General features: G+C 40.3%; 1 non-coding gene and 1 pseudogene across 1 annotated transcript; one reads left to right on the top strand and one right to left on the bottom strand.

Moving 5' to 3' along the window:
- Positions 1–2,856: 2,856 nt before the first annotated feature.
- On the top strand, positions 2,857–4,054 carry LOC101674414 (annotated as a pseudogene).
- An 11,841-nt stretch (positions 4,055–15,895) lies between these two features.
- On the bottom strand, positions 15,896–16,000 carry LOC123388859. The gene has a single exon (XR_006603381.1). It is a non-coding gene; the product is annotated as a U6 spliceosomal RNA (small nuclear RNA).
- Between the last annotated feature and the right edge of the window lie 3,305 nt (positions 16,001–19,305).

The raw sequence follows: 19,305 nt of genomic DNA, 5'->3' as shown, positions 1-19,305 counted from the left end.
TGCTTCATCTAGTCTGCTCCTGAACTGCTCTAGTGTATTTCTCAGTTCATTTATTGTATTCTTCAGCTCTGTGACTACTTTCTTATACTTTCTGTTTCTTTGGGAAGGTTCATCCTTTCTTCTCCTGTGTTCAGTGACTATATTTATGACCATTACTATATTTATGACCATTACTTTGAACTCTTTATCAGGTATATTATTTATTTTTATTTCATTAAGGTCTTCTTCTGTTTTGTCTTGTTCTTTCATTTGGAACAAGGGAGGGATCAACGATGGTATTTTCCTGCCTATGTTCCCTGAGCATGCCTCTGTAGACTCTAATGTGGGGCAGACTTGAAGGTTGTTCCTTCAAATGAAACTCCAGGACAAGTAGATAGGCCTTTTTCTCAGGCACACTGAGAGTACATTTCCACTTGCTATCTGTGCAGTGCCCTAGGTATTATTGCCTGTCCAGAACCATCTTTCTAACTGGCATAGTCTTGTGGGACCCAGAAACAAGAGCTCCTCAGGCCACCAGGGCCAAGCGATCAAGGGGCATCCCCTTTTTGGACTACACTCACACACTGGCTTTGAGAGGGCTGCATGAGTGTGCTGAGGGCCAGGAATGTCCACAGCTTTAAGGAGATGTGGGAGCACTGGGCATGGAGCTTGTCCTGTGACTTTAGTGAGGCTATGTCCACACACATCTGCGAGTGCTGGCAAGGTAGAGGGAGAGTGCAAAAATGGCACTAGCCAGTGCCTCCATCCCCAAAGAATGTCCCCATTCATCCCTGCCCCTCTGGCAGATCCTTTATGGTTAGAAAATGAATGTCCTTCACATGAAATCCAGTTGCCTCTCAAGATGCTGTCTTTGCACTGGTTCCTGGGATGAGGGAGTCTGCATGCAAGCCCCTTATAAGGAATACCTCAGTTCTCCCCAGATTCCCAGTTTCCTAAGTTGTAAGCCCCTTGGATTTCCAAATTCAGATATTTGGGGGGGGGGGTCTCATCTCTGGTACAGATCCCAAGGGTTGGGGTGCTTGATATGGGGCATGAACCTCTCACTCTTCAGGAAGAGGCTCCAGACCTGTGAGATCCCTCCCTATTGTGAGTTGCTGCACGGGGATGTGGTTTTTGGTGAGATTGTTTCTGCCTCTTCTACCTGTCTCAGTGCGGTCCTTTTATCCCTTCTTGTGGAGAGAGCTGTCCAGCCAGGCTTCCATTCTCTTGGAATTATCCCATACACAGCTGTATATTTGCTGTCTGTGGAAAGAGGCGAGTTCAGAGTCTTCCTTGGCTGCCATCTGCAGGCTCCAGGTTTTCTCCCAAGGGACTGGAAGCAGGACACTTCACTTGAAATTCATTGGAATTCGGTGAGTACTTGGAGTTCACTACTTGCTACCAGTTAACTCATTGGATGGTACAAATTCATTCATCCTAAGGAATTCTCAATCACGTACGTAGAAAATTCTGTTTTAACATATATTACATTTGATTAAGGTTTTTTCTTTCTTATATAACTTTCCATTACTGTAAAGAACTGTTTTAAAGTTATTTAAGTCTTACTGTTGTTTTCAGTCCTTTGAAGCTTTATGAGGAAAACTGTATGAATATACACATGTTCATACAGACATACCTTCTTATTGCCTCTACTGTTAAAAACAAAATTTGACTAAGTTTGATGATCTAACTGGCTTCATTCAATGATTCATGAATCCTATTTAGCAAATAGAAGGACCTCCAAGAGCTATACAAAATGGAAGGCTTTTATAGGCAGAAGAGGGAAAAGAGTGGATTGTTTAAGGCACAGTTAATTTCCTTTAGGAGACAAAAATGGATCCACCAGGTAAATTACCTCACTAGAATTGATCAGGACATTCCAGACTGACTGGTTAAGATTACATCTTTGTGGTGGGGCGGGGTGGGGGGTGGCACCTGAGTAGCTCAGTCAGTTAAGTGTCTGATTCTTAGTTTCAGGTCAGGCCATGATCTCCAGGTTGTGAGATCAAGCCCCACATTCGGCTCTGCACTCAGTGGGGAGTCTGCTTGAAATTCTCTCTCTCCCTCTCTCCCTCTGCCCTTCCTTCCACTAGAACACACTTGCTCTCTCTTTCTAAAATAAATAAAAAAATATAAAAACAAACAAAAATACTACATCCTGGGAGGGGCTGAAACTTCTTTTAGGTAAGGTATTATTAACTCTTTTTGGCTTGCCGATGCGGGGTTTAGCACAAGTGGTTCCATTTTGGAATCCTAATGTTTCTTTTTTAACACACACAAAGTTATTGAGTACAGGTAGTGTTTGTGATCATAGATGCTTTTCAGAGAGCATACTACCAGTCTGTAGGATCTGGAGAAGAAACAGAACTGATGCTCCCATCTTCTCTCCCAGAGTAAAGAACTTTGACATCTGTAGGCCCTTGGGTGTTTTAGATTGCCCTGGAGCAGTCACAAAGTTAATCCAGTTAATTCCAGTAATTAATCTTATTACAGGGAACTAGAGGGATTCTGTGTGCCACCATCATGACTTCATGTTGAAAAGCCAGGGTTTTTATTCTACATCCACATCATTCCATCAAGAAATGGTTATTATGTATGAGTATTAGCCTACTTAAAATAGAAAAGACTTCTATATATAATAGCAAAGAAAGAACATAAAGGGGAAAACTGATAGATTTTGCTATAAAAAAGGAAACATATTTACAAGTTAAAAAAACCATAAATTAAACTAAAAGGCAAAAAAAAAAAAAAAAAAGGAAGGTATTTGCAAACCATATGACAAAGGATTAGAGCTAATGTTTTTAATACATGGAGCGTTCTTTCCAACCTCTATAAATAAAATTTTTTCCCTTTTGAAGATAATCTAGAGGCATTCAAATGGTCCAGCATTTGACATACCCCATAAGCTATTTTACAATACAGCGTCCAACAAAACTAGGCTGCCCTGAACCCCTGGCATTAGAATTGTTTACCATTATAGCAAGAAAGTGGGACAGTACTAAATCCACCTGTGGCATGTGCCTAGGTCAACTTCAAGAGGTTTGTACCTTGAGAGCCAAAGTTCTTATGAGACTGTCTAAAACAAAAAAACAGGTCATCCAAGCCCCTGGTGCTTCCATGGTTGCAAAACGTGTCCATGATAGGATCAAGAGTACTTTTCTTATTGAGGGGCAGAAAATAATTGTGAAAGTGTTGCAGGCACAAGTACGGAATCAGAAAGCTAGATTTAAAAATGGATCTTTTCTAAATATTTTTTTAAATATTTTATTTATTTGAGAACAAGGAGAGGGAGAGGGAGAAACAGACTTCCCACTGAGCAGGGAGCTTGATATGGGGCTTGATCCCAGGACCCTGGGATCATGACCTGAGCCAAATGCAGATGCTTAACCAACCAAGCCACCCAGGCACCCCAAAAATGGACCTTTTTTAAATAATAAAAAAAATCAGAAAACTCCTACAAAAATTAAGTTTCTTCCTTTATTATATCATAGAAAACGAATGGGCATATTTTCAACAAATTTGGAGAGATTTGGAGTGATTTGACTTAAAATACAGCTCCTGTATCGTATAAGGAATCCATTTGGGGAGAAACCAAGGAAGTTGGGCAGTCCTACTTTAGAGCACCTGAACTGGTTTAAAGCAAGGCCTTAGGAGTGCCTACTGGGTCAGACAAACTAGCGAAAGTGTTACTAGTATAAAGACTAGCTAAGACATCAAGTGTTGTGAGATCTAAAAGAGGCAACCCATGTAAAGGGCTGAACTCAATGCCTGGCACACTCATTTATTTTTTTACTCCAAAAATCTTTATTGAGTGACTGCTGTGTACCAGGCACCCTGTTTGGTGCTGGGGATAAGGCAATAAACAAGGCAATAAATAAGATGACAGCTATCTTTACCCTCTTGGTAAAGGGTGACTGACACATAGTAAAAAATCATAAAACAAAGCTAACATTATAATATAACACAACACACACAAAATTTAAAAACCAAGATATCTTTTTTCACCTGGTAGATTGACAAAGGTCCTCTGATAAAGGTAAACCTAGAGGTACGGCCCAAGGGTGTGGAAAAATAGGCCCTTTAATCTCTCTCTGAGGGCTGTATGAATTGGTGCCCTCAGGAGAGCAGCTGACAGTACGTATCAAAAGCCTTTACTCCTTCAATTCCACTTCTCTTGATTTATTATCATAAGGAAATATTTATGGATTATCTAACAATTTCTACATAAAAGGAAAGTTAAGAGGTTCAGAGGCTGAGCAGTAGGTTTGCAGGCTGGGTCATCATCTGTTAGCTGTGACCCTCAGGTTAATTCGTGACTATCCGTTGCTGTGCCATCTTGGGCAAGTTTTTTATAACTTTCAAGCAACATGTTCCTCATCTGTAAAATGGTGATAATGATAGGATTTACCACTGTTGGGTCTGTTATCAAAGGAACGAGACTGAGACAAAGTAAAAGTTATGCAAAGCCTTATTCTACACCAAGCATTAGAAGTTAGACTGACCCGCCAGGGGAACAAGGCTGAGACAAGGTGAAAGTTATGTAAAGCTTTATTCTTTGCCAAACATTAGAAGTCAGACTGACCGGCCAAGGCCGCCTCCGAAGAGAGCAACCCCGCTTTGGTCTTACAGGCTAGTTTTATAGGACACAACCGCAGACCTTTATGTATGTGGCTTTGGCTGATTGGATGTCTTCTGCCTGTGTGTTTTAGTAACGGTTACCCGGAACCGATACTAGTAACTGCTGAGGCATTTATTAAACAACAAAATGGCTACATAGGCAACGTGGGGTCGCTATGGCTAAGTAGGCCCAGGCAGGCCCTAGAGGTTTAACAGGTTTTAACGTGGAATCGGCCCCAACACCACACAGGGCACTGTGGGGAGTCAATGAGAAAACGCACATGCAACACTTAGCATAGCGCCTGATACATGTTGCCATAGAGGTCCCTTAAGCTATCCTCACGTTTTTATTCTTTTTCTTTTTCTTTTTAAGAAATCCATTTGGGGAGAAACCAAGGAGTCTACTTCAGCAAAAGAGAGAGAGAAAAAAGAAGTATATGCTCAGTGCAGCATTATTTACAATGGTAAAAGGTAAAATAGAAACCACCTCTGAGGGACGCCTGGGTGGCTCAATTGGTTAAGTGTCTGTCTTTGGCTCAGGTCATGATCCTGGGGTCCAGGGATCAAGTCCTGTATCGGGTACCTTGCTCGGCGGGGAGCCTGCTTCTCCTTCTGCCTCTGCTGCTCCCCTTGCTTATGCACCATCCCTGACAAATAAGTTAATAAAATCTCAAAAAAAAATTTACCTAAGTGATTAAAATATAAGCAGAGAAGACATACTATACAAATATTGAAAAGCAAAATTGAGAGGGAGACAAACTGTAAAAGATTCTTAATCCTGGGAAACAAACTGAGCGTTTCTAGAGGGGATGGGGTGGAGGGATGGGGTAACTGGGTGATGGACATTAGGGAGGGTATAGGTTGTAATGAGCACTGGGTATTATATAAGACGGATGAATCACAGACCTGTAACTCTGAAACAAAGAATACATTATATGTTAATTATGAATTTAAATTTTAAAAATGCAGATTAAAAAAAGAAAAAGAAAAAGAAAACCAAAATTGAAAAGCAGATGAATAATTGTATGACACTGGAAAATGATCACAATATGTCGGGAGAAAAAAAGTTGGTTATAAATAGTACATTCAATAGCAATTCCAATTTCGGAAAAAATGTAGAAAGACAATACTATGTATTTTCCACGATGAACATGCATCATTTTATAATTTAAACAAGTCCTACATATTTATAGCAGACGTATATAAGATTTTGGATGCCCAGCATCATCCCACTTCTTATAATATCCCAGCTTTCTTGTGGGAAAGAGGCTCCCTCTGTGAGGAATCCTGACGGGAGGGCAAGATTTAGCTCACCCACCTCACACCCACCTGGCACTTACGGAAGCCAGGAGGACTTTGACCTAGGATGGCGTGTGACAAGAATGGGAGATCTTTTGGAGGATAGTCTTAGTGTGGTGGTAGCACTGCCAGTGTGGAAGGGGCTGGGCTGGGCCTTCTTTGACCCCTGCCCCTTTCCCAAGCCAGGAATTCCTCCTCTTAGTGTGTTCATGAGCCCCTATTAGTCTTTCAATAAATACCTTTTTTGCTTACATTAGCCAGAATATGTTTCTGTTGCTTGCAACCAAGAACTCTTACTTATACATTGTTTTTCATAACTGGAAAGTGAACCAAGCAAGCTGCACTTAATGCAAAGGGCTGTTCTTTACAGGAATAGTCTAAACACAGATGAGTTTGACTGGGTTAAGAGGAAATGCTAAATGACCTGGCTCTGGTCACAGGATGCCAAATATCTGGTTGGAAACTGGAAAAACTAATTTAAAAATTTACATGTTCCCAAATATCCAATTATTTGACATGTGACAGCAGATGATTATTATTCACTGATCTTTGTAATTTGCACTGACTTAAAATTTAGAACACTATGAATGAATGAAATGTTTAACTTCGCTAAACAAACACCTTAGACATACTGATAATAAACCACATAGATGAACAGGAAACAAAACTTATGCCCTGTATGTTGATTGCATTATGAAACCGTAGACCTTTTAGCTAATACACTTTTAAAAGCTGACCCCAGGAGAATGCTATGAATTACAGCTCTGTTGTTAATACTTTAACAATAGCAAACATCTGCATATGTTCATTTACATTTAATTTTGGTAGCATGACACCATCTGTTTTCAAAAGTTTCCCTTATGTCATCTGCTATTAAAATGATTGCTGCCCTTGGCATGAGTAAGTTTGCTAGGTCTTAGTCACACATCCTCAGTCCTCATCTTTACATTTTGGGAGTGTTTGTTTCCAAAATCCTTTGACTTGCCTCAATTATTTAGTCCGTTTCTCTATCTCTTGTGGAGAAAATACCCTGCAACTGTGAGTCAGACCCAAGATTTGGACAAGTTCTAACACCTAGACAATATGGCCCATTAACAGAGAATAATTACCTAGCTTTCTGGGAACAATTACTCTAAACACAATTTTAGCTCAGTATGCAGTTTTTCATAATTTGTAATCGGTGTTGTTAAAGGCAGTAGGAAAAATTACATGTTACACAATTTTGCTTTAAATCAATACTCTCACATTTGAATATGCATATGAATTATTTTTTTTAAGATTTATTTATCTAGAAGAGAGAATGTGTGCCTGTGCAAGTGGGGGAGGGGCAAAGGAAGAGCATCCTCAAGCAAATTCCATGCTGAGTGCAGAGCCTGATGCAGGGCTCGATCTTGACCCATGAGATCATGACCTGAGCTGAAACCAAGAATCACATAAGCTTAGCTGACTGAGCCACCCAGGCACCTCAGTATGCATATAAATTATTGAGGGGTGTTGTTAAAATGATTCAGTGGGTATTCTGGTTATCTGTTGCACAGCAGACCATCCCAAACTTAGTGGTTTAAAACAGCCATTAAATGATTACTCATTTAGTTTGCCCACAAAGCTGCAATTTGAGCAGGGCCTGGTAAGGATAGCTTGTCTCCATACCTGCTTAGATGGTTGGATTCTGAGGGTAACTTAATGGCTGGGAGCTGAAACCATCAGAGTCTGATGGTTGATGCTGGCTGTTGACTGAGATCCTAGATGGGGCTCTTGACCAGAAAGCTCATATGTATCCCTTCCAAATAGTGCTTGGCTTCCTTACAGCATGGTGGCTGGGTTTCACCAAGTGTCCCAACAAAGCAAGGTGAAAGTGCATGGCATTTTTATGACATCACCTCAGAAGTCACATAGTGTCACTTCAACTATAATCTACTGGTAGAGGCAGTTGTAAAGGTCTTCCCAAATTTTAGGGAGGAGATATTGTCCCCACCATTTGATGGGAGAAGGGTCAACTTCACAAAATGTGGAATGGAACATATTGTAGAGGCTATATTTGAAAAATATCTGTGTGGTGTGTCTGGTGGGGCCTGAGACTTTTCTAACTTCCAGGAAATATCAGAGCTGCTGACACAAGCCCGTGCTTCAAGTAGCAAGTGTCTAGACTGCTTCATGAAGCCAAATTTTATTATGTAGATTCTTTGGGTTGTTTTAGAAGTAGACAGAAAACACATACAAGCATACATGAATAGTTTGGATATTCTTGAGAGATGACATACAATTTTTCCTTATTATTATTTTGTTTTCATTTTTTTTTCTTACAACATTCTTTTAGCCTAATCTCATTTACTCTTCTTTCTCCATACTACCCTTAAAGAAGGAAGAATTGCTTCATAAGCATTGTTTAGGTAGATCTATCCCTCACATGTAGAATTTTGTACTAGATATTTCATAAAGGTGGTTGACATTATATTATAGTGTATTTTATTTAATATTTATAGAAATAAATATTTATTATTAAAAGTCACAATCTGTTTCTTAAGGGCAAAATTTGTGAGTTTTAAAGCTAATTAGTTTTATACAAGAAGCAACAGATGTTGGCAAACATGAAGAGAAAGGGGAACTCTCTTACACTGTTGGTGGGAATGCAAACTAAGGGGTCCACTGTGGAAAGCAGTATGGTTCCTCAAAAGTTTAAAAGTAGAACCACCCCATGACATAGCAATTGCACCATAGGTATTTATCCAAAGGATACAAAAATACTGATTTGAAGGGGCACATGCACCCCGATATTTATAGCAACATTACCAACTATAGCCAAATTATGGGAAGAGTCCAAATGTCCATTGACTGATGAATGGATAAAGAACATGCAGTACACACACACACACACACACACACACACACACACACACACAAAGGGGTATTACTCAGCCATCAAAAAGAATGAAATCTTGCCATTTGCAATGATGTGGATGGAACTAGAATGTATTACACTAAGTGAAATAAGTCAGTCAGAGAAAGAAAAATACCATATGATTTTATTCAAGTAAAATATGTGAACAAACAAACAAACTGATGACTATATGGGAAGAGAAAAAAAGAGAGAAGTAAGCCATAAGAGATTCTTTTTTTATTTTATTTTATTTTTTTAAGATTTTATTTATTTATCAGAGAGACGTGGGGGAAGAGAGTGAGCACAGGCAGACAGAATGGCAGGCAGATGCAGAGGGAGAAGCAGGCTCCCTGCTGAGCAAGGAGCCCGATGTGGGACTCGATCATGACCTGAGCCGAAGGCAGCTGCTTAACCAACTGAGCCACCCAGGCGTCCCCCATAAGAGATTCTTAATGATAGAGAACAAACTAAGGGTTGATGGCAGGAGGCGGGTAGGTGATGGGCTGAATGGGTGATGAGTATTAAGGAGGGCTCTTGTTGTGGTGAGCACTGGGTATTGTATATAAGTGATGAATCACAAAATTCTATTCCTGAAGCCAATATTACACTATATTTTAACTAACTAGAATTTAAGTAAAATCTTGAAAACAACACTAGTTAATTTTAAATTAATTTATCTTTAAGACATCAATTTTTTAAATCCTGGGAAAATAATTTAATGTAGTCTCAAGGTCATATAGCTCCATGAACCCTCCTATGAAATGATAAGATAACTTTATGGGATGCCTCTCTTATGGAATCACTAAAGTGCATTCATTGAGCCAGTGATTATTGAGAACAAGTGCAGGTGCAAGAGATACAAGAGGAACAATGTTCCTGCTCCTATGAAGCTTACTTTCTGGAGGGGATGGTTGGGAGGAGAAAACTATGAACATGTAAATAAATAAGACATCGCTTCCAAAAGTGTGGTCTATGGACTTTTGAGAATCACTAAGACTTTTTCAGGTGTCTGCAAGATCAATATTACACATGGGTGAAATATCCATCCAAAGTATAAATCAACAGTGCATTTTTTTAAAAGATTTTGTTTATTTATTTGACAGAGAGAGACACAGTGAGAGAGGGAACACAAGCAAGAGGAAGCGGGAGAGGGAGAAGCAGGTTTCCCGCCGAGCAGGGAGCCTGATGAGGGGCTTGACCCCAGGACCCTGGGATCATGACCTGAGCTGAAGGCAGATGCTTAACAACTGAGCCACCCAGGCGCCCCTGAACAATGGATTTTAACATAACAGAGGACAAAGAGCTCATTGATATGGTTTCAGATTCCACACTGCAGCTAACCTTTCAAAAACTAATACTTGTCAAGTTTTGGTGTAGTATCAAAGAAGAACATCCAGTTATCTGAAAATGCTGTGTCTACCTTTTCCAACGACACTCTTATGAAGCCAGATTAGCTTCCTAAACTTAAACCAAAACAAGATGCTGCAATAAATTGAATGCAGAAGCACTCGGGAGAATTGAGCTTTCTGTTAAACCAGGTTTTAAAGAGACCTGCCAATATGGAAAGCAATACCACTCTTCTTGCTTAATTTTTTTGTCTGGAAAAGATATTTGTTTTTGTATCAAATATGCTACTTGTGTTTGCATATAATGAATGAGTTTTATTGATGTCTAAAATCAACTGACAAATACTTCAAAGTTTTCTCATTTTTAATTTTGAACATGATAAATATGGATAGTTGTAAACCATGTCAGGAAAAGCTTTTAGAAATCCTCAGTAGGGCAAACATTCCCCATGGGGTGTTAACCTTCACACTTCCAAGTTGTATCGCCTGTCCTCTTGTGCAGCCATTTGGGATGTTAGAACCCAATACTCTGCCATGTGGCCTCATCTGAGTCAAGAAGGAGCAGGAACAGGTGGAAACTCTGGGCATGTGGTTTGCCTGTTCACGTAGTGGCAGCAAGAGAGAGCCTTGCTGTCCTAGGCTGCAGGACTATGTTGGCCCTGATGGTGAAACTACACACTGAGGTAGAACAGGAAGCTGAGGGTCTGACAGGCGGCTGGAGCCAAGGGAGCTGGGAAAGCATATATTGGTATGTCTGATACAAGTATATCTTGGTCATCTTTTCATGGCAGTATATATAGGCCTACTCGTTCTTCAAAACAGACATATGGCTTTATATTATAAGGATATAACTTTTTAAACCAGTTCCCATCGTCAGGCATTTGGGTTGTTTCCAACTTTTGATTTATAAATGTTGCTGAAATGACCAGGTGATGAAATAAACATTGAAAAAAATGAACAAGATAATTGCAGTAGTGATTAGTGCTTTGTAAACAGTCACCAGCATATAAGCCTCGTAGGAGTAAGGATTTTTTAAAAGATTTTATTTATTTGAGTGTGTGTGTGTGTGTGTGTGTGTGAGCATGGCTGGGGGGAGGAGCAGGGGGCAGGAGAGGGAGAGAGAGTCTCAAGCAGAGCCTAAGCTGAGTGCGAGCCTTACATGGGGCTTGATCCCATGACCCTGAGATCATGACCTGAGCTGAAATGAAGAGTTGGACACTTAACTGACTGAGCCACCCAGGAACTCCAAGAGTAGGGATTTTAGCGTGTTTTTTTCACCACTCTATCCCCAGCAGTTAGAATAGGGCCTGTCATATAGTAGGTGCTCAAGAAGTATTTGTGAAAAGTTTGGAACAAGGTATGATAATGATTGGGAGGAGCCCTCAGGAAACATCTGCATTTAAGCTGGAGGAGAGAGAGCCAGCCTTGGGAGGGGTAGGGTTTCCAAGGGTTTTCAGGCAGAGGGAAGAAGCTGTATGAAGGGCTGAGTTATGGAAACCTCTTGGCATATTTGAAAAACAGAAAGGTTCATGTGCGGGAGGGTTGTGACCAAGGGGAGAGTGTCAGAGATGAGGTTGGAGAAGAGGGCCATATGCTTAAAAATGGTTAAAATGGAAAGTTTTATGTTAGGTATAATTTACCCCAATTCTAGATATGTTCTCAATAAAAGTTTGTAGAGGGGCATGGCTGGTTGTCCCATCAGTACCCCTCCTTCTTCCTGACTGTATCTGCTTTCTCCTCTCTCCTTCCTAGCAGATTATGACTTAGTGTACCTTTCCACTCCCTCTCCTAACAGCTGGAAGCTCTAGGAGAAAATGACCCAGCCCCTCCTTTGGTGATAAGGCAGAGCAGTTCCTAAAATGCAGCCAAAGACCCTGGGGTTTCTGAGATCCTTTTCAGGGGTCTGTGAGTTTCTCCCTTTTCTGGCTACATATCTGAATGAGGCTGGATTTTTTTTTTTTTTAAATACTTACTTCAACAGATTCCAACAGATTGAATGAATGCAAAAGCATTTATGGGAATCCAGCTGTCTTAACACTAAGCCAAATAGTAAGGATTTGCAAAAATGGAAAGCAAGGCCATTGTTCTCATTCAGTGCTTTTGCTACGGCTAATAACAGAACTTCCATATGATCCAGCAATTCCTCTTCTGGATATAACACCCCCCCAAAATGAAATCAGTATCTTGAAGGGATATGTGCAATCCCCTGTTCACTGCAGCATTATTCACAAGAGCCAAGACATGGAAGCAACCTAAGTTTTTGTCAACGGATGAATTGATAAAGAAATTGTGATATGTACATTCAATGGAAGATTCTCCAGCCTTAAAAAAAAAAAAAGAAAAAGGAAACTTTGCCATTTGTGACAACATGGATGAACCTGAAGCACATTATGCCAAGTGAAATAAGTCAGACACGGAAAGAAAAAAACCATGATCTCACTTCTATGCTGACTCTTAAAAAAAGTCAAATACATAAAAACAGAGAGTAGAAAGGTGGTTTCCAGGGGCTAGAGTGGGGGAAATGGGGAGATGTTGGCCAAAGAGTACAAAGTTGCAGTTATGTAGAATGAGTAAGTCTAGATCTAACATACAACAGTTGAAAATACTGTATTGAATATTGGAAATTTGTTGAGAAAACAGGTTTCAGGTGCTCTCATCGCACACACGGTAACTATGTGAGGACTAGCAATGAGTGTGATTGTAGTAAGCACTTACATGTATATCAGATCATCACACTGTACACCTTAAATACACACACTTTTTATTTTAAAAATGCTTTTGCTTTGGAAAATATAGCTATGTTAACTTATGTTAACATTCAGTGGGTTTATTGTTGTTTTAAAATTAATAATTATTTAGAAATTTTAGTAATAGATACAAACCATAATAATAAAAGCCCTTTGAAATCCTTAATTTTTAAGCACCTGAATTGGTCCCAAGATAAAAAATGTTTGAGAACCACTGGCCTGGAGTATTGTCATTCCCTTTGCTGGGAATTGGTGTGGGAAGGCTTCATGGACCCCAGAAATGTCCAGTGAGAACGGAGAAGTCTATTGGAAGCTTATGGGAAAAGTTTTTCTAGTCCTAGAAGTGAGCCCCCAGAAAGCCACTCTCTTCTTCCCCTGGATGTTGATGTGTCTGGATGTGATGCCTAGGTCTGCCGTGGCCACCTTCCTACCACCTTGAGGAGAAACACACCACCAAAGATGGCAGTGATGTTTCCAAATTTCATGATTACAGTAATTCAACAAACATCTTTCTACATAACATATCTTTGTTTGAGTATTATGGTGGAATTCTTAGAATTGGAGGTGCTGGATGTCATTAAAATACACACATTTAAAATTTTAATACCGATTGTTGGTAAGTGGTCTTCCCCTGAGTTTTTACCAATAAAAATGTCTACCAATATTTATTTAACAAGAACTTATGTGAAGTTTACTATGTGCTAGGCAACTGTTCTAAGGTCTTTACAAATATTAACTCATTAATAGTATATGCGAATGCATATTTCTCCATACTTCTGCTAAATTATTATTTATTCCTCCTTATCTGAGAAGCAGGAAATATCTCACAATTTCAAGTTGCATATCTTTGCAACTTGCAATTAGTATGGCTGGACATTTTTAAAAATGTTATCTTTAAATGGTCTATTTATGTCCTTGGTCCAATTTCCTTCTGGGTTTCATCTCTCTTTTTCTTATTAATTTCTAAGAGCTCTGTGTATATTAGGGATAATTGCCTTTCAATGTCATATGTGTGACATATAAAATTCAATAATCACTCACTCACAATTCCAACATCTAAGAAGCTCTTAAGTTTCTTGTCAATTTGGTACAAACTCATTTGATAACAAAATGTGACCTCAGCTGACATAAGACTATTTCAGCTTTTTTATATTCCACTTAATGGAAACAGTGGTACATTTTGCCAAAGAAAAAAACTGATTCCAAGGCACAGGCCTAGACCTCACGGGTGGTATTTTTGTACTAGGTATTACCTTTTCTCAAAATTCCATGAAATAGTTGTCCCCAGGGATTTCAAGTAAAAAGGTGAGGCAGTTTATTTACACACATAACGTTTGAGAGTTTTTTAGTGCCTGGGAGGTCTTCCACTGGATAAGTTCTTCATGCTGTTGGATATAGGAGTTAAAATTCAAGACAAAGATCAGGGTTAGAGAAGGAGATTTGGGGTTTATCAGCTATGGAGGATGATTGCATTAGAATCATGAGAGCTACATGTTAGAAACCATGCTTTGCTAGAAAAGCAATGGGGGCATCTGTGTTTAAGGGTTGAATGAAGAAGCATGGAGAAGCAAGCAGGATTTGGACAGAGCAGAGGTGCAATCATTCTGGAATGTGACCAACAACGGGGACCATGCAAGACAGCGCAGTTGTCCTCACTTCAGAGTCTCAGTGGAGTTATTGTTGGGTTTCAGAGTGAACTTAGCCTTTTGGAGCCTGTGGGGTGGGGGAGATGGGGCAGGAAGGGCTCGTGGTTGCCTCTGTGTCCAGGCTCAGCGATGTGGCCTCAACACTCCTAACAACCCAGTATCGTTCCATCAGTCTTCTTAAGAAGGGTTACACAGGCTTCCTCTCCCATAAATGTTCTGTGAAAGGGTCTGCAGCACTTTCCCAGCCCCATTAGCTCCCTGTGGGCCCCATTCTCTGTGGCTCAGACCTTAACATGAGCGAGCTATTGCGATAGTGGCCGTGGGAAGATGTTGGTCCTTGACACTAATACTGGGCCAGAGAGACCAGGAGGAGGTTCCATTTCTTCCTGTTTTATCTTTCAGATAGGCCTTGTCATCAACCTTGGCAGGAGCAGTTAGAAAATACTTGCTGATGGGGTGCTACTTTCAAAGACAGGACAGCTGGAACCTTCTAACCTGCCCACTGCACTTAAGTCTGTAAACCAGTTATGTCTTATGGAAGAAAATTCCGTTTTTCCTTTTCAGTTGAATGTTCTCAGCCTTCAAATGTGTGCCTTTTGTTCATTCTAATTCGCCTACATCTGCATAAAACAAAAGTTCATTTTCAGAGCAGTGTGGAGAGAGACTGTGCACAATTCCAGTTATTGTATAGAAAAGCTGTGTGCCTAACTTTTTATTCAGCGAGAAAATAATATATCCAAGATGTTAATGTGGGTGTTTTCTGTAGCTCATACTGGTGATGTCTTGTCTCTCTCTCTCAAGAAACAATGGGCATTTATTTGGGATTGCTTAGATTTAGTTACATTACTTTTTTTTTTTTTCCCAAATGGCTCCCAACTGTTAAGTGGGTGAAAAAAATGAGTTAATTTCTTGAATATTTTAAATAGTTGTCATCTAATCTTACCTACAGTGGAAACATTTGAAAGTTTATAATGTTAACTTTATTTTATGAAGCTAATATGAAATGAGCAACACTAAATAAATATTTTGGTATACAACATGACCCAATTCCAATCCTGAGCTAATTTTTACATACATTTTCTTTAAAAAGCACTTCTCTTCCAACACCACTGAATCGTACACCTAAAAATGATTAAAATGGTAAACTTTGTGTGTTTTACAATAAAAAAAATTCTAAATTTTTAAAAATTTGGAAGCATTTATTTAATAAGGAAGTACTTTCAATAAATGTTTACTTCCATTTGAGAGAGCTTGTGAATTTGTTTTTGTAGATATAGTCCGTGATTATGAAGGCTTAATTTGAAATAAACACTTCACATGTGAGATATTTATATATCTATTTATATTTGTATATATATTTATTTGAACTCAGAGAAACATCTTAAAAATATGGAATGCTTCATGAATTTGCATGTAATCTCTGTGCAGGGGGTCGTGTTAATCTTCTGTGTATTGTTCCAACTTTTAGTGTATATGCTGCTGAAGCAGGCACCCGATGTTATATTCATAAGTCTAGAAAAAGTTACTTGGGATCAAAGAATGTTAGAGCAATAAGAGATGGAAGAGTCACCTTTGAGGTTTTCAAATGACAACTCATTGTTCTACAAATGAACAAGTTAAATTCTGTTAGGGCAGAATTCTGGTTCTGAGTGGTCAAGCCACTCAGAATACCAAGCTGAGCCCTGCCTGAAAAGTCAAACATGCTCTAGAAAACTTGTTTCAAAAAGCGGTAGTTCCCCCACCCCCAATTAAAAATAAAACTAAAAAGCAGTCCCTGCCCCACCTTTCTTGTTTTCCACTCTCCAGAAGCAGCCACTTTCATTTTTTTCATCTCCAAATCCCTGCTTCTTGATAATTCAATTCATGGTTAAGCACTATCAGTTGTTACTGTGGAAGATGAGGCATGAACCCTCCTCATCACCACATACACAAACACACACACACACACCCTAACCCTCTTCCTCTCAGTAAGGTAAGACTTTTGTTTTCTATTTCTTTCTTATGGTCCCTTGGTTTTGTTTTGTTTTGTTTTTAAGATTTTATTTATTTATTTATTTGACACAGAGAGAGAGAGAGAGAATCACAAGTATGCAGAGAGGCAGGCAGAGGGGGGTGGGGAAGCAGGCTCCCCGCTGAGCAGAAAGCCTGATGTGGGGCTCGATCCCAGGACCCTGATGACCTAAACCGAAGGCAGAGGCTTAACCCACTGAGCCACCCAGGTGCCCCTTTTTGTTCATTTTTTAGTGGAGATAAACTTTTTTTAACAATTTCAAAACCTGAGAATATTAGTGGTAGCTCTTTAAAATGTTCTCTTCTCCCTTCATAGACCCACTTTTCTCCCTATTATTTTTAATTTTTTTTTTTAATTCTTTCACTGTAAAGGCTTTCCTCGAATGCTGACGATCCATGGCCGTCTGCACATATTGGTTGAATGGGAAGCTGAATGGGAGCAATTGATTCATATAAGTAGGATTTGTTGACTGACATTTCTAAAACTGCTTCCCTGGGTATCCCCAGTATCAGCTGTCAATTTTTTCACAGAAGAATCTTATCTTCTGGATGGGGACCATAAGCCTGGCTGCCAGCATTCAGGTAGCCAAGTGAGGGGGAAAGGGCTGAAGGTCTAAATATTCTTTTATTTTTTTTAAAGATTTTATTTATTTATCTGACAGAGAGAAGAGAGAACACAGCGGGGCGGTGGGAGGCGGGAGCAGCAGGCAGAGGGAGAGGGAGAAGCAGGCTCTCTGGGCAAGGAGCCCAATGCAGGGCTCAATCCCGGGACCCTGGGATCATGACCTGAGCCAGTGGCAGACGCTTAAGGACTGAGCCACTCAGTTGCCCAGTTCTAAATATTCTGATAATAAATTTTCATATTACTTTCTGTATCAGTCATGGTCCAAAGGGATTAAGTATAAATGGGTACAGACAACTTTAAAGAACACTCTAGGGCTAAGGGAGAGTACCCCAAAAAGAAACACACTTAGAAGGCCTCCCTGCACCCCCATGTCTGGGATTCAGATCTCATTGGTGAAGGTGTGATTGCAGCCCACTGGATGGAGAAGTTTGCTAGGTTTCCCAGGCGAGCAGGAACCATCCCTCTGGACTGTAGTTAGGACAGAGCTGGCGAGCAGGGAACCATGACTGGGATTGAGAAGAACCATGTATCACTGGGATATAAAAGGGGTGAGCCTAGAGCGCTCCTACTAGGGACGCTAGGTGAGTAGGAAATGCCTCTCTCCATGCGGCTGAAGGGTAGGTTCACAGAGGGAGTCAGGGCTTTGGAAGCCCATCCACCGGCCAGAGGCAGTCATGTGGTCCGGGCTGCAAGCTCTCTTAGAGACTGTGCACCCTGCGGCTACGAGCCACTGGATGTCTCCACCCAAAACCACAACAAACACACCACTAACAACTGGGTGGTATTAACAAGGAAAAGCAAGCTAAGGCATGTCAGCTAAGAAAGGAGAAAAGCAGAAACGCGGGAAGGGTCCAGCTCAATATTGTAGTGTAGCCAGTTGTATTAGTTTGCTACGGCTGCCATAATTAAGGTCCCACAGCCTGACTTCATAGAAATTTATGGTCCAACAACTGAGGAGTCTGGAAGTTCAAAATCAGGGTGTTGACAGAGTCGATTCCATCTGAGGGCCGAGAGACGGATCTGTGCCAGGCCTCTCCTTGGGTTGTAAATGACTGTGTTCTTCCTGTGTCTCCTCACGTCATCTTCCCTCTTGTCAGATTAGTCTTTTACAAGGACCCCAGACATATTGGATTAGAGACACTCTGGTGACCTTTAACCTGATTACCTCTGAAAAGACTCCATCATCCAAGTAAGGTCACATTCTAAGGTGATACGGCATCCCACATAGGAATTGGGTGAATTAAGGGTGAATATAGGGACGAGGGGCAATAATTTAATACCTGGCATGCTCTTTACTCCTTTTCAGTAGGTCACTTTACCCTCAGCTCTTCCTGGTGTTTCCTAGTATAGAGACCCTCCAGTTGACCCCTTCTAAATGAACACACAGGCTTGTGTAGGGACATTGGAAAGGCAGTTGCCAAACCGTGTAGTACTAAAGGTCCCTTCTGGGGATTGAACTGAAAGTCCTAAATCCTTTCAACTAATGCTATATTCAGGCTCCTTCTGCTGGTACCTGGTATCATTTTCAAGAACACTGGGGAGTTCCAGGGGGGGACATTGGGTTGCTTCTTGGCATTCCCCACTGTTGGCTTAGGAGGCAGGTTTTTGGGGTTTGCTAAGTTTTGCTTTCCAGCATCTAGAATGTTATTGCTGTCATCTCCATACCTTGTGGCTTTATAAATTATTAAATAAGGCTACTATATCAGAATAATTTTAGATTTATGAAGTTGTAAGGGTAATAGAGGGGATTCCCTTATGCCCTTTACCCAGTTTCTCCGAATGTTAACATCTTACATCAGCAGTGCATCAGAACTAAGAAATTAACTGGTATGTTACTTATTCACCAGGTTTTCCATTGATGTCTTTTTGCTCCAGGATCTAGTCTTAGGATACCACACTGCTTTTACTTGTCAAGTCTCCTTAGTCTCCTGTGATTTGTGACAGTTTGTCTTTCCTTGCTTTTCATGACCATGGCACTTTGGAAGAGTACTGGTTAGCATTTTGTAGAATGATCCTCTAACTGGTTTGTGTGGTGTTCTTTTCACAATTAGACTGGAGTTAGGAGTTTTGGGGGGAGAATAACACTGGTGAAGTGCCCTCCTCACATATGAGGAGTACAAGATACCCACATGTATTATTGGCAATCACTTGGTTAAGG

The sequence above is a fragment of the Mustela putorius genome, unplaced genomic scaffold, assembly GCF_011764305.1.
Source record: "Mustela putorius furo isolate JIRA1106 unplaced genomic scaffold, ASM1176430v1.1 tig00003913_pilon_pilon_pilon, whole genome shotgun sequence".
NCBI classification, from domain to species: domain Eukaryota; kingdom Metazoa; phylum Chordata; class Mammalia; order Carnivora; family Mustelidae; genus Mustela; species Mustela putorius.
This window is presented reverse-complemented; position numbering and strand designations above follow the sequence as displayed.